Source organism: Rutilus rutilus, assembly GCF_951802725.1.
Source record: "Rutilus rutilus genome assembly, chromosome: 3".
Classification (NCBI taxonomy): domain Eukaryota; kingdom Metazoa; phylum Chordata; class Actinopteri; order Cypriniformes; family Leuciscidae; genus Rutilus; species Rutilus rutilus.
Genome location: NC_140211.1, coordinates 22,876,498 through 22,888,587, shown reverse-complemented (window position 1 = coordinate 22,888,587; position 12,090 = coordinate 22,876,498).

Here is a 12,090-nt window from a genome sequence, read left to right as displayed (position 1 = left end):
GGTCAGTTTAAGTCTGTTTGAGCCTATGCCAGTACTTTCAGCCTCAGTCCTCTGATTCAGACACATCCGCATCCCTGCAGGACACCACACAGTAAGAGAGGTGCAAATGAGACACTCGCCTGCCAGACACGCGCAGACCATGTCCTTCACACTAGCTTTAGAGGTAGTGACCTTAGCAGTATTTTTTGTCTTGGTGTAGGATATTCATTCTATCTATCTAGCTATTATATTGAAGTATGCAGCAAAGAAAAAAGGATATTTGTAAGGATACTTCACATGCTCAGATGTCACAAATATCCTCCACAACCTGGAACACAGCCGAGTGGCCCTGTGCATTCACTACAGCAGTCAAAGGCAAGCTACAGTCCCGCTGGAGGAAACCCTCACAGTCTGGACTATGTCCAGCTTTGCCCTTTCTGGTATACATTGTGTAAATCAGTTACTAATTGGATAACCTTTCTTTCAGCAGCTGATTTACAATATCAGATTGACTGAAGAAACACGTTCACACTCTGGTGAACGTAATTGAAAGCTTGTCAATTGAGTGTGGACGTGTAATTGCTCCGAGTGAGGTTTTGTCCAAATGCCACAAAACAAAGATGCAGAGGTTACTATTTTCACTGAAATATTGATTTAAAGCACGCATTCCAAGGTGAAGACTTTAATAATAGCACACTAGTAATATTTAGTAACTTTTATAATAATATACTGTGTTCATTTATTTTAATACTTCAATAATAATACTATTTTAAAATGGTTTAATGAATAATAATAATAATACGTTTTTAAAATATGAAAAATCATACCCAAGAATAAAGTAACTAGTCTTCCTTTTCACAACTCAATTGTAAGCAGGTTTCATGTCAAGCTATTGCTTTTGCTAATTAGACAACCACAATGAGACGTCAATTGTGACCCTATTACATGTGTTTACTCTGGTTCTCTCAGCCGTAACCGTCATGGATGTCCAGCACAGATCGCAGTCCACGCCCTCCTCACTTAGTGTTCGTTCAAGCTTCTCTGTTCTAACGTCACACTGAGAATAAATACAAGAACGTGCACAGACTGGCATGATATCTTAATATTAGCATTTGTAAATACTTATTTAGAAGTAAACATGAACCCATGTGTGTTTTTGCTTGTGTGTGTGTGTTTTTGTTGGTGGGTGGGGGCGGGCGTGCATCCACGATTGGGGGGCAGGTGTTACAGTGGTCTCTTGGGATGTGGAGGGGTGGTGTAGTGAGACTGGAATCACTCTTTGATGACAGGGGCCTGTATGAGGACCCCGAAGACTCGCCTCAACCCATAAATATCCCCTGATCCCCTCATGGACCCGGGGCAGGCGACTGGTTGGCGCATACAGTGTTTCGTTCTCCGCTGGGAGAAGGAGGGAGAGGTGAGGGTAGATGTCTATGTAATCCATCTCATGTGTGAGGGGGAAAAACAGTGAATGAATGAGCTCTCATATTAAAACCGAATAAGTCCCTTCCCCCACTGGCCCAGCTCTCAGTATCCTCATCAATTATTCCACAGTCATTAAAATCTCGTCTATCCCAGCAGAGGAACATGTAAGCGAATGGAAAGGAATTTTTATGTAGTTGTTGTTTAAGTGGCAAGTGAGATGTGGTGATGTGTACCACTAGCTCAAACCCTATAGACAAGTGCAGCTGTTCAATTCAACATATACATTTTAAAAAGCGGAGGGAGAATCTGGGCTTTCTCCCTCAGCTCCCCCTTTAGAAACCACCTGACTGCAGGAGTGTGTGTGTGTGTGTTTGTCTATAGCCTTGGGTGGGTCTTTGCGTCAGTACTGCATACTGACGTCTCATATTCATTTCCTGTGATCAAGATTCACATCATGTTCAGGTGCTGGAAGAGGAAATCTCGTGGGCGGGGGAAATCTTGATATAGAAAGGGGAAGCCATTACAGTTGCTGAAGGAATTCAGCAGATCATGGACATGAATATCTGCTGCTGTGCATAATTCAACAGATGCAACTGTTGAATCCTGTTACAGAATTATCAACATTTTAACGCACTATTTTTTAAATCATTAAATCAGGTGTCTTGTAGCATTAGCAAGACTGAAAGATCATGAATGATCCTGTTTCTATAACTCTATTCTGCAAAGTACATAATAAGGAAATTAGGGATAGTAAATAATAATAAAAAAAAAAATAGGGTTTTTCTGGGCAATAATGATAAGATGATAAATATTTTTATATTATGGCTGAAACTGATAAGCAGTCATTTTTTAAATACTATTTTTGTCTAATTAAATAAAAAATAAAGCACTAAAATCAATTGCGATGAACGGATTTAGGCATTGTAACAACGTACAGTTTAAAAAAAGAATATTCATTTTGACAATAATTATTGTTAAAGATTGCATTTAACACTAGTGTTTTTAAAGATTCATTTAAGTGAGTATTAGGTGACTGCAAATGTACAGTAATATAAATGTACAAATAGGGGAAATGACCATGCACAATTAAATATCAAATTTCAATCGTTACCAAAAAAACTCCCCCTCTGACTCGATCAGCCATTAACTGATGTGGTACTTTGTGCATCTATATACGCAGCGGCGCTCCTCACCAGCATCTGAATGACAGAGAGGAGAGAGAGCGACTGAGGGACTCAGGGGAGAAGCCTGACCTTTAAACAGAGCTGGCTACCAGTCCACAATGAGACATGCGTCCCACAGAGGTGCAAGCCACAGTGGAGACAGCGCATAAGAAATGGGCATTGTGTTGTGTATATCAGTTAACTATATTTAATGCAATACTAACACCTCATGTGTGTTTTTAAACATTTTGTGGAATTCTTTATTGTTTTGAAGCGCTGTAAAACTGCAAAATGCTCAACAAATGTTTTCCCGACTAAAGCAAATATACATTTTTATAGTTATAGAGAACTTTTCCTCATACAAATGACAGAATTACAAAAAATGAACGACAGAGGGAAAGAATTAGCAATCAATTAGTGGAGTCATTCTTTGTGTGTGGTGGTGGGTATGAATGTGTATGTGTGTGTGTGTCAATGCTGCCAGACTGGGCTTTATTTACTCAGCTCTCACAATACCCCTTCACCAGATGGGAACCAACAGAGTGAGGGGGGGGAAAGAGAGAGAGGAAAAGAGACAGAGAGAGAGAGGAAACAGAGGGAAAGAGAGAAGTGGGAGGTGTGTGCCCCATACTCAGAGCCATGAGGACTCCTTTGTTCCTCATCAGACCCCTATTGCAGCATGGCAGGGTGACACGGGCTGGCTGTAAAATCTCATTAAAAGAAAGAGAGAGAGAGACAGGCCTCAAGAGGGCTTGAGATCCCATTAAGACGTCGACACACAGACTTCAGTCATAAAGCGCCGCGGACTCCTGTCAACATGCATGTGCAAAAACATCAGAGAAAAGAGAGTGATTTTTATTAAGAACAAAACTGAAAATGATCTCCAAGAGAGAGCAGAGCATTATGAAAGAATGAATAAAGAATTAAATAAGTACCTAAACGAATCAAAGAAAAAACTGAAGATTTGTATATGTTGTAGTTGTGCTAAAGATCTATATATATAATCTAAATAATATTTTGAAATAAATAGTTATATTACTTAGATTATAGAAATACAAATATTATACCAATCATGTTTCATTTCGTTTTTTTTGCCTTTCCCCACTGTTGCATAAATATATATATATATATACCCACACGAAAACACACACACATGCACACATGGTGGCCTGACTCCCCAATGCACCTCATGGGCCTGATTATTGATTTCACTCCTGTTGTGTAGACACCTCCTCTGTAGATTTGATTAGTCACACAGAGGTGACAGAGGGGAAGTAAAGCTCTTAGGTTAGAGAGAGTGATGACAGAGAGAAAGAGAGAAGATGAGAAGACAGCTTAAAAATGGTGGAGAAACAGGAAAAAAGGTGCAAACTTTCCTCTGATGGGTGATCTGAGATTATTTTTGTGCTTAAATTAATCTCCACATTTTGCTTCATTTGAGTATGCTGTCGTAATACGTTCAAAGCTTTAATATGTTTTGCGGGAAGTGAGAGATCACATTATGATACCTGCTGGTTTTTCAGGTTTGATGTCATCATTAATTTCTTCATGGCACCTTGCTGTCTAATGCACTGATGAACTGACTAACTGCTTTCTTACTAATGTGTCTTTTAACTGCTGGGATAAAAACACACACATAAAATATATTTCTTTACATCACATTTTCCCGTGTGTTTGTGCTTATGCAGGTTTCACAGTGAAAGAGTGTTAAATCACACGCGCTGTAAAAAGCTAAAAGTGAAAATAAAATCGATTCCATGTGTGAACACAAATCTTAGAAGGCTCTCGGGAGAGTGCTTGTCCTTAACACTCCTCTTTTAGTTAACAGTCACTCACATGGAATAAAGAAAATTCTGCAGAGACCATCCAGCTATGTTTAGACATTACAATTAGGTAAACTAATTCTACTGTACGACCTGGAGTAAGTGCAGAGGTGTGGGCTGTGTTTGTTTTGCCCTGCACTCCCAGGACAGATATTTAGTCTAAGCAGATTTTAAATAGGTTTAATTGTCTTTATTTTCAAAGGCCCATCAATTCCGAATTAATTTCTGGCTTCACATTGATGCTTTAAAATTAAACCATGAAAGTTAACTACTGGTCCAGCCAACTAATCAGACCACATTACGCTTTTCGGAAGAAAGCGCTTTATAGAGGCTTTATAAGACTGGGAAGAGAGGTGATGCCACAATGTAAAATATTTGAAAAATAATGTTGTTGTTTTTATTCATTCAAGCTTGAAAACCTATTCTAGTAGACCCAAAAAACAAAATCAAAACTTTCACAAAAGGGCATAATATAGGTCCCTTTTATAAAAAAGTTTAGTCTGTCCAAAATGAACCCTGACAGAGAAAACTGTACCCCTGATGTCCTTTTTGACATACACTTATCATTTTACCTATAGGTGACTCACACACCGCAGCATGGTCTGATCGAGGTGATGCGGCTGGTGACTCATTAGCACACACATGCTCTCACTCGGTACCCAGCGTTTAATATACTGCTCTACACCTCCGTTCCCGTTTCTACCTTCTATTGTTTTGATCATTGGATAATCATCTTTCCATTCCAATATTGTGCGCACAAATGTTCACAGCACTCTGCCATACTGTCTGTCACTCATTCCTTTGGTCTAACCAGCGCTTTCTAGCCAATTATTTCAGTATACAGCAGTCTGGATGAACCAGCTAACTGTCACTCAAGTGGGCAGAACAACATAAGAGGTAAGGCTATATGAGACAGAATGAGTGATGCAGAAAGACTGGAAGAGAGATGAGAAGACGAGCTGCTTAACTGATCAGTAGCTGTCCATGTTCCACTGATTCATTTTTAACACAACACACAGGCCCAGATACATACTATTGAGACTTAGACTGACAGACAGGATATGTACCTGTATGCAGGTGCATGTTTGTGTCTTTGTGTGCGTCCTAGATCCTGTTGGTCTTGTGATTCCTGCAGGACAGAACAGACAGACACACTTCTGAAACAGATACGAAGTATTCAATTGATTGCTGGAAGTATTTTAACATCCTTTAAGTCTATTTAAGAAGACATTAAAGGTTTGAACGAACAGGATCATGTATTTGAATGTTTCAAAAAAAGAATAGTTGTCTCTGTATGTCCATGTGATGAGTCATCCTGAACCTGGAGACACTTACACCTGTTTCCTCGGCTACAGCACCCAAGAGATGTAGCCGTCCCCTGCAGATTCAATGAACAAATCAAGGTCAGACAGAGAGCTGTAGTAGAACTCACACACTTGCTTGCATGGACTGGAAGAGAAGTACACAGCTGCTACAATAATAGACAGTTTGAGTATGGATGTGTGTGCGCGTGGGTTTGTGTGTGTTAAACTTTGAGTAGTGTTATATCAAATTCATGCAGGAGAGAAATAGTTCCTCCATTTACCCCCTCCCTCAAGGTTACTATTCTGAAATGTGAGATTTTGACGCACATTGTGACGCAGTCGTCACTGGGGCATTCTAGCCCCACCCACCAACTCTACCTGAACCAATGAAATTCCATATGCTCTCTCTTCCTAAATGCGGTCCCATCAACGCCACGGAAAGGCTGCAGCAACACTGAGCACTATATCGTACCACACAAACATCTATTTCAAAAACTGCATCGATATAGAGAGAGAGAGAGAGACAGACAGATAAATAGATAGATAGATAGATAGATAGATAGATAGATAGATAGATAGATAGATAGATAGATAAAACTGAAAAAGTGTGAATATGAAAGAGATGGAGAGAGAATTTCCATTTGTCATTGTTTGAGATGCTTTATGCTATTTCCAAACAGAACATCCGTCTGGCCTTGGCTCTCTCCTCCTCATTCTTTTCTCTCTGAATCTTTAGAGAGGAGAGAAGGTTGCCATAGTGACAGAGATGCTTATAGTAAAGAAGGAATGTGGTTGTCATGGAATATTTTGTAAAACAGGAGAAAATCAATGAATTATTGAAACTGTGCAAGAACACAAACGCGAGGCGACTATAAAAAGAGAGAAAGAAACTAGGCAGAGAGAACATTCTGTTCAAATCAATAATTACAAAATGCAAGCATTTGTTTTGATCAGCTTGAGTGTTTGTTATATTCAAACATTGACCAGCTCCAGTGTTACATACCTGATGATGTGGATGAGTGAAAACTGATAACGCACTGATAGATGGTTCTCCATCATGAGTTAATTACATTACAACAGCTACACTTGATCCCATCACCGCTCACAAGTAATCTTATTATTGTACACATACAGAGCAGGAGCGAAAGAGAGAGAAAGTCGAGGGATCATACGGCTTGTAGTTTCCAAGCACAAACTAGCACAACTAAACTAAAATTAGATCTATCAGATCATTAGTATTACCATTCACGCTACTGAAATATAAATCTGATAAAAGAGATATGGATTCGCCTCTCAATGATCTTGAAACCCACAGCCACAGGAATACTGCAGCACCACCTAGTGACGACTTTATGAATAAATCGCGTGAGGCTTCTCTTCTGTACAACTGCTTGATATAGCCCTACGTCTACTGTATTTATTTCAGAGTATGCCCTAAGAAAAAAAAGAAAAAAACTTTATAGCCTATAAAATTTCAGGATTTGTTTTCTTATAATTACAAAGCTATAACTAGCCTACTGCACGTGGCTCAAGTGGCAAATATGTGAAAGAAACTGTAAACTACAGTTTCAAGATATGATGTGAACCAAATAAGTGAACTAATAGAACATTTTACAGCAGTCACTCTATTAACTCCATGTCCTCTGCAGCAGTGTACAATATGACAGCTGCAGTACAGTAATTACTGCAGTCTCACCCTGAGGCCATTGACCCGGATGTTGAGTTGACACTTTATGAACAGAGACTGCAAGGAAGCAATAGGCCAACTATAATTAAATCTGTACCTTTTTTGAGTAAATTAAGACATAGCACTTACCTGCGCGACTGTCTGTGTGATGTGTAATTAACTATTTTCCTCTCTTCGTTCTGTTTTCATCCTTGTTTTTAAGGTAGTTTTTGTTCTCCAAAGCACAAACGGAGGAAATGACTGAATTGTGGAGCAACTGAATTATTCATATATAGATATAGTTCAGTTGAGAGCATGACACATCATGAATCTCTATCGAGCAGAAAGACTAATGCTGTGGGACAAAGAAAGAACTCCAATTAGTGATGGGCCCATCTGATGCTGAACGGGCCCCACAGACTCCAGGGACCAATTTGGACAGGCACGTGCCTGGTGGTGTTCGCTGGGTTCCCGCGTGTCTATCCCAAACACCAGACGCGTTCCTTGGTTGTCCAGGAAACGCACAATCCCGCCATCTGTCACGGTCTTGCGCAGTGATCCCTGTCGTGTAACTGCGACGCTCTAACTAGGGAGAACACACATTTATTTATGACCCGCCATTAACTACAGAATGGGCGGGAAACAAAATCGTTGACACGCCCTTTCAGGTCTAAAACACACCTTTTAAAACCTGGATCCTATCTAATGGATTAGCTATAAATTAATGGTTTAATTTCAAAACATCAACACAGAAATTAATTCGGAATTTATGGGCCTTTCAAAATAAAGGCCTCGCAAAATCGCAATATCAGCATTTCCACAACATTTCATATTTAACATTATTTAAAATCTGCTTAGACCTGCAAAAACAAGCGCTCTCTGCATTTAATCGATGAATAGACAGAACTTAAGTGATGCAAACTCATCCTCCACCATAACATTAGTCAACATTTCTGAAATATGGACATTACTTGGACACAGTCACCTCTGATAATAGATCTAAATTGTAATGTAGACGCATGCATTTTCTGTTAAGCTGCTTCGAAACGATATGTAGGCTACAGTATAGTGAAAAGCGATGAATGTGAATTGAATAGCTTACATCAATTTAACATTTTACAGCAAAGATTATAGATGATAGATGAGTAGCTAGTAACGCCATCTGCTGGTAACGCAAGTAGGCTAAATGAGTGCTCGTGGTTTTGGATACAAGCATATTGGTTTAATCAACCGAGAGTAGGCTACAGGGTATGTTTGATGGTAAAATAAACTTGCTTTCTGGAATAGGCTACACCAGTTTCCTTTTTTTTTTACTCAAACATAGGCTACAGCGTTTGAGAGTAAAACTAATTATTTTGTAATTAAAACAATTAAAAGATTGCAAAAAAGGATTCTTAAGGCTCAAAAATAAAGAAGTTGATTATTATTTGCAGTGCATGTAGGCTAGGCTACATCTTTGAAAACCATTATTTTTCTTTGTGCATTTCGAACACTTTTCATCACAAACGCACAAATTTTGCTCTCTTTTCTGCTTTAAAAACAAAAAAAGCTTTGCTTGCGAATGAAGCTGTCTCAGTGGGCGGTCTCTACCAACCAGGATGCATTTTCTATTGGTCATCCTGGATCGAAGCGACAGGTTGACCACGCCCATTACATTTTCCCGCTGCTGCCGCGCAGTGTGTGTCTGAGAGAAGAGCGAACTTGTAACATGGCGAGCAACAGGTCATTCACTGGGTAAGATAACTGATTTAATATCACTGTGGCGTGATTACTGATGAGTGTCACCTGCGCGACGCACCGGTCTCGTACTATCTCACGGAGGAGCAGAAGCATTAAATCAGGAGCGACGACAGGCCTGGATTTAGCCTACAATTGTTTTGTTTTGTTATGTGTGGCGGCAGTCGTCCGTGAGGGACTGCTGCCTTTACTTTCGTTTTGTATTTGTTTATTTATTAATTAAAGTCTTTGAACGTTCGCCGGTTCCGCCTCCTTCTTCCCACAATAACGAACTGTGTTACAATCACAAACTCAGTGACAAGTGAACTGAATTATTATCTTCTTGCTCTCCCATTTAAATACTTAACGTTGGCTAACCCACTCTGTAGTTAGTTTTACCGCTGAATAGATTTTATTTGCCAATACAACAGAGCTAGCAGCCAGAGCCACCAATAGGCTATACAAAAATTGGTTTTAAGCCAGTTATTTCTTATCTTTTGCCGTAGTGTGTCTGTAGGAAATATCAGTTTACATTTCCAAACATTTCAAAATTTGCTGATTCAAATTTTTTGACTAAATAAAAATTCAGATCATTGATCACTGTTATTTATTATGACCGCCGCTAGCGAAAGCGGTCATATAGGGATTGTCAAAGTTTTTTTTTCTTTTTTTTTTTCGTCAATCTACTGAATTTTCCGTCAACGATACCAGGGACACCGAAACACCGGGGAACATGAAATTTGGTGAGCATGTATGTAGCCCCACTAGACTTTTACAGAAAAATTTCGTTTGGTCCCCGGGGGCCATTCCCCCCCCCCCCCCGCGCTGGGCCCCCCCAAACCCAAAAAATGCAGTTTTTCCTAAATAACTACCTGAACCGTGGCACCGAGGATGAAGAAATTTGCAAAGTATGTTGGTCTTAAGGGCCCACATCAACCTAGCCCATAATCGATTGTCAAAGTTTTTTAGTTTTTTTTTCCCGTCAATCTACTGAATTTTCCGTCAACGATACCAGGGACACCGAAACACCGGGGAACATGAAATTTGGTGGGCATGTAGCCCCACTAGACTTTTACGGAAAAATTTCGTATGGTCCCCGGGGGCCACTCCCCCCCCGCGCTGGGCCCTCCCAAACCCAAAAAATTCAGTTTTTCCTAAATAACTACTTGAACCGTGGAACCGAGGATGAAGACATTTTTATGGTATGTTGGTCTTAAGGGCCCACATCAACCTAGCCCATAATCACTAATTTGTGATTTGCGCCCCTCCCATAAAAAATGAAAATGCAATATTATTCTGCTTTAATCGCCCCTATCTTCAGTGGAGATGTTCAGAACTGCACCATATTTCATGTGTATGATTAACTTGACATCCTCTGGGGGTATGCTAAGTTTCGTAGAATTTCATCCATGGGGGGGGTATAAAATAAATTAATTTATGTGCACATTTAGTGACTGTACACTCATCGGCCTGTAGATGGTGCTGTTGAGCGAAGGGTTGCTGGTTTAGGATGATACTGTCACACACACACATGCAGGAATACAAACAAACGCAAGCATGCACACACACTGACATCCACACGCACAGACACACACCCATACACACACATACAAATCCACATGCACAGAAACACACACACACAAACACACATGCGCACACACAAACACACACACATACACACACACACAGACAGACATGCACATACTACTACTTTTTTTAGGTATATACATAAACACGCAATACAGCCAAATTGCTCCACGTCATTTATTTTTGTGGAAAGCCAGTGCAGGCCTGAGCGGCGGTCATATTTTGTACCGCCATGCGGTACATCTAGTTTACTTAAAGGTACACTATTTAACTTTTGGTGACATGCAGTTTTGTTAACAGACAGATTGTGCACATAACATATTTAAACCAGCAGCTAACAGTATAGCAAGTCACACTGTGACAGCCAGATTCTTTTCTGACAGTCAGCGTTATTTAAATCTAGTTTAAATATGAATATGAAAAGGTTTAAATGCACTTACATAACACAAAAAAGTTCAAAACTGCTGGGAAAAAAATATCTAAAACCTGTCTTGCTAGATAAGTAGCAAGTTGTGAAGTAATTTATAAAACTTAATTTATATTATGTATTTTATATAGCCTACCTATATTATCATTATCATTTATAAGCCTAATATTGTTTAAAGTTAATTTAACGTCTCTCCTGCTGCTAGCACAATCACGGTTCTGGGTAGTCTAATGAAAAGATTAGGAAGTTATGGCAGATCAGACATGATTAGGCCTAGCCTATCAAGCCCGACCCTTCGGCCCGACTTCACTGGTTTAGCCAACGTTAAGTATTTAAATGGGAGAGCATAAAATTCATAATATATTATGTTATATAATAATTCAGTTCACTTGTAAGGTGTCACTGAGTTTATAATATTAAATCAGACAAGGACCTGTTGCTCGCCATGTTACAAGTTCGCTCGCTCTTCTCTCAGAGCGTGAACTAAAATGATCAGATCTGCGCGCATGCCCGGGAAACTCATGAATATTCATATAGGCTCCGCCCACTGGCTCTACAGATGCACAACTCACTTTTTCTCCACATTTCACATAGATCAATGGTGCAAAAGGGAGAGTGCGCGAAACTTGTCACTTGAAAGCAAAAAACTGTATTTGAGATTCGTCGCAGCAGATTCAAGCAGTTGTAGTTATATAGGTGTTTGTGTTTGTGCTATAAAAATATAGGCTACAAGACATTTGTGAGAAAATATTCTACAAGTGTGCAACTCTCATTGGATGAATTCACATAGGCCTACTGATTTGCGGATGAGCAAAACTTCTCCGTGACTTCACATTTTTTTGATGCAGGTGTGTAAATGCGTTTTGCACCATATTCACTGCAGTAGCAAAAATGTGAGCGTACGAGTTTCTTAATTAGTGATCTGTAGAATAGGATTTGACCACCTGCAATGAAGAATTTGAGAAGGTGTAACTGTTGTGTTCGTGGAAGAGGGCAAAAA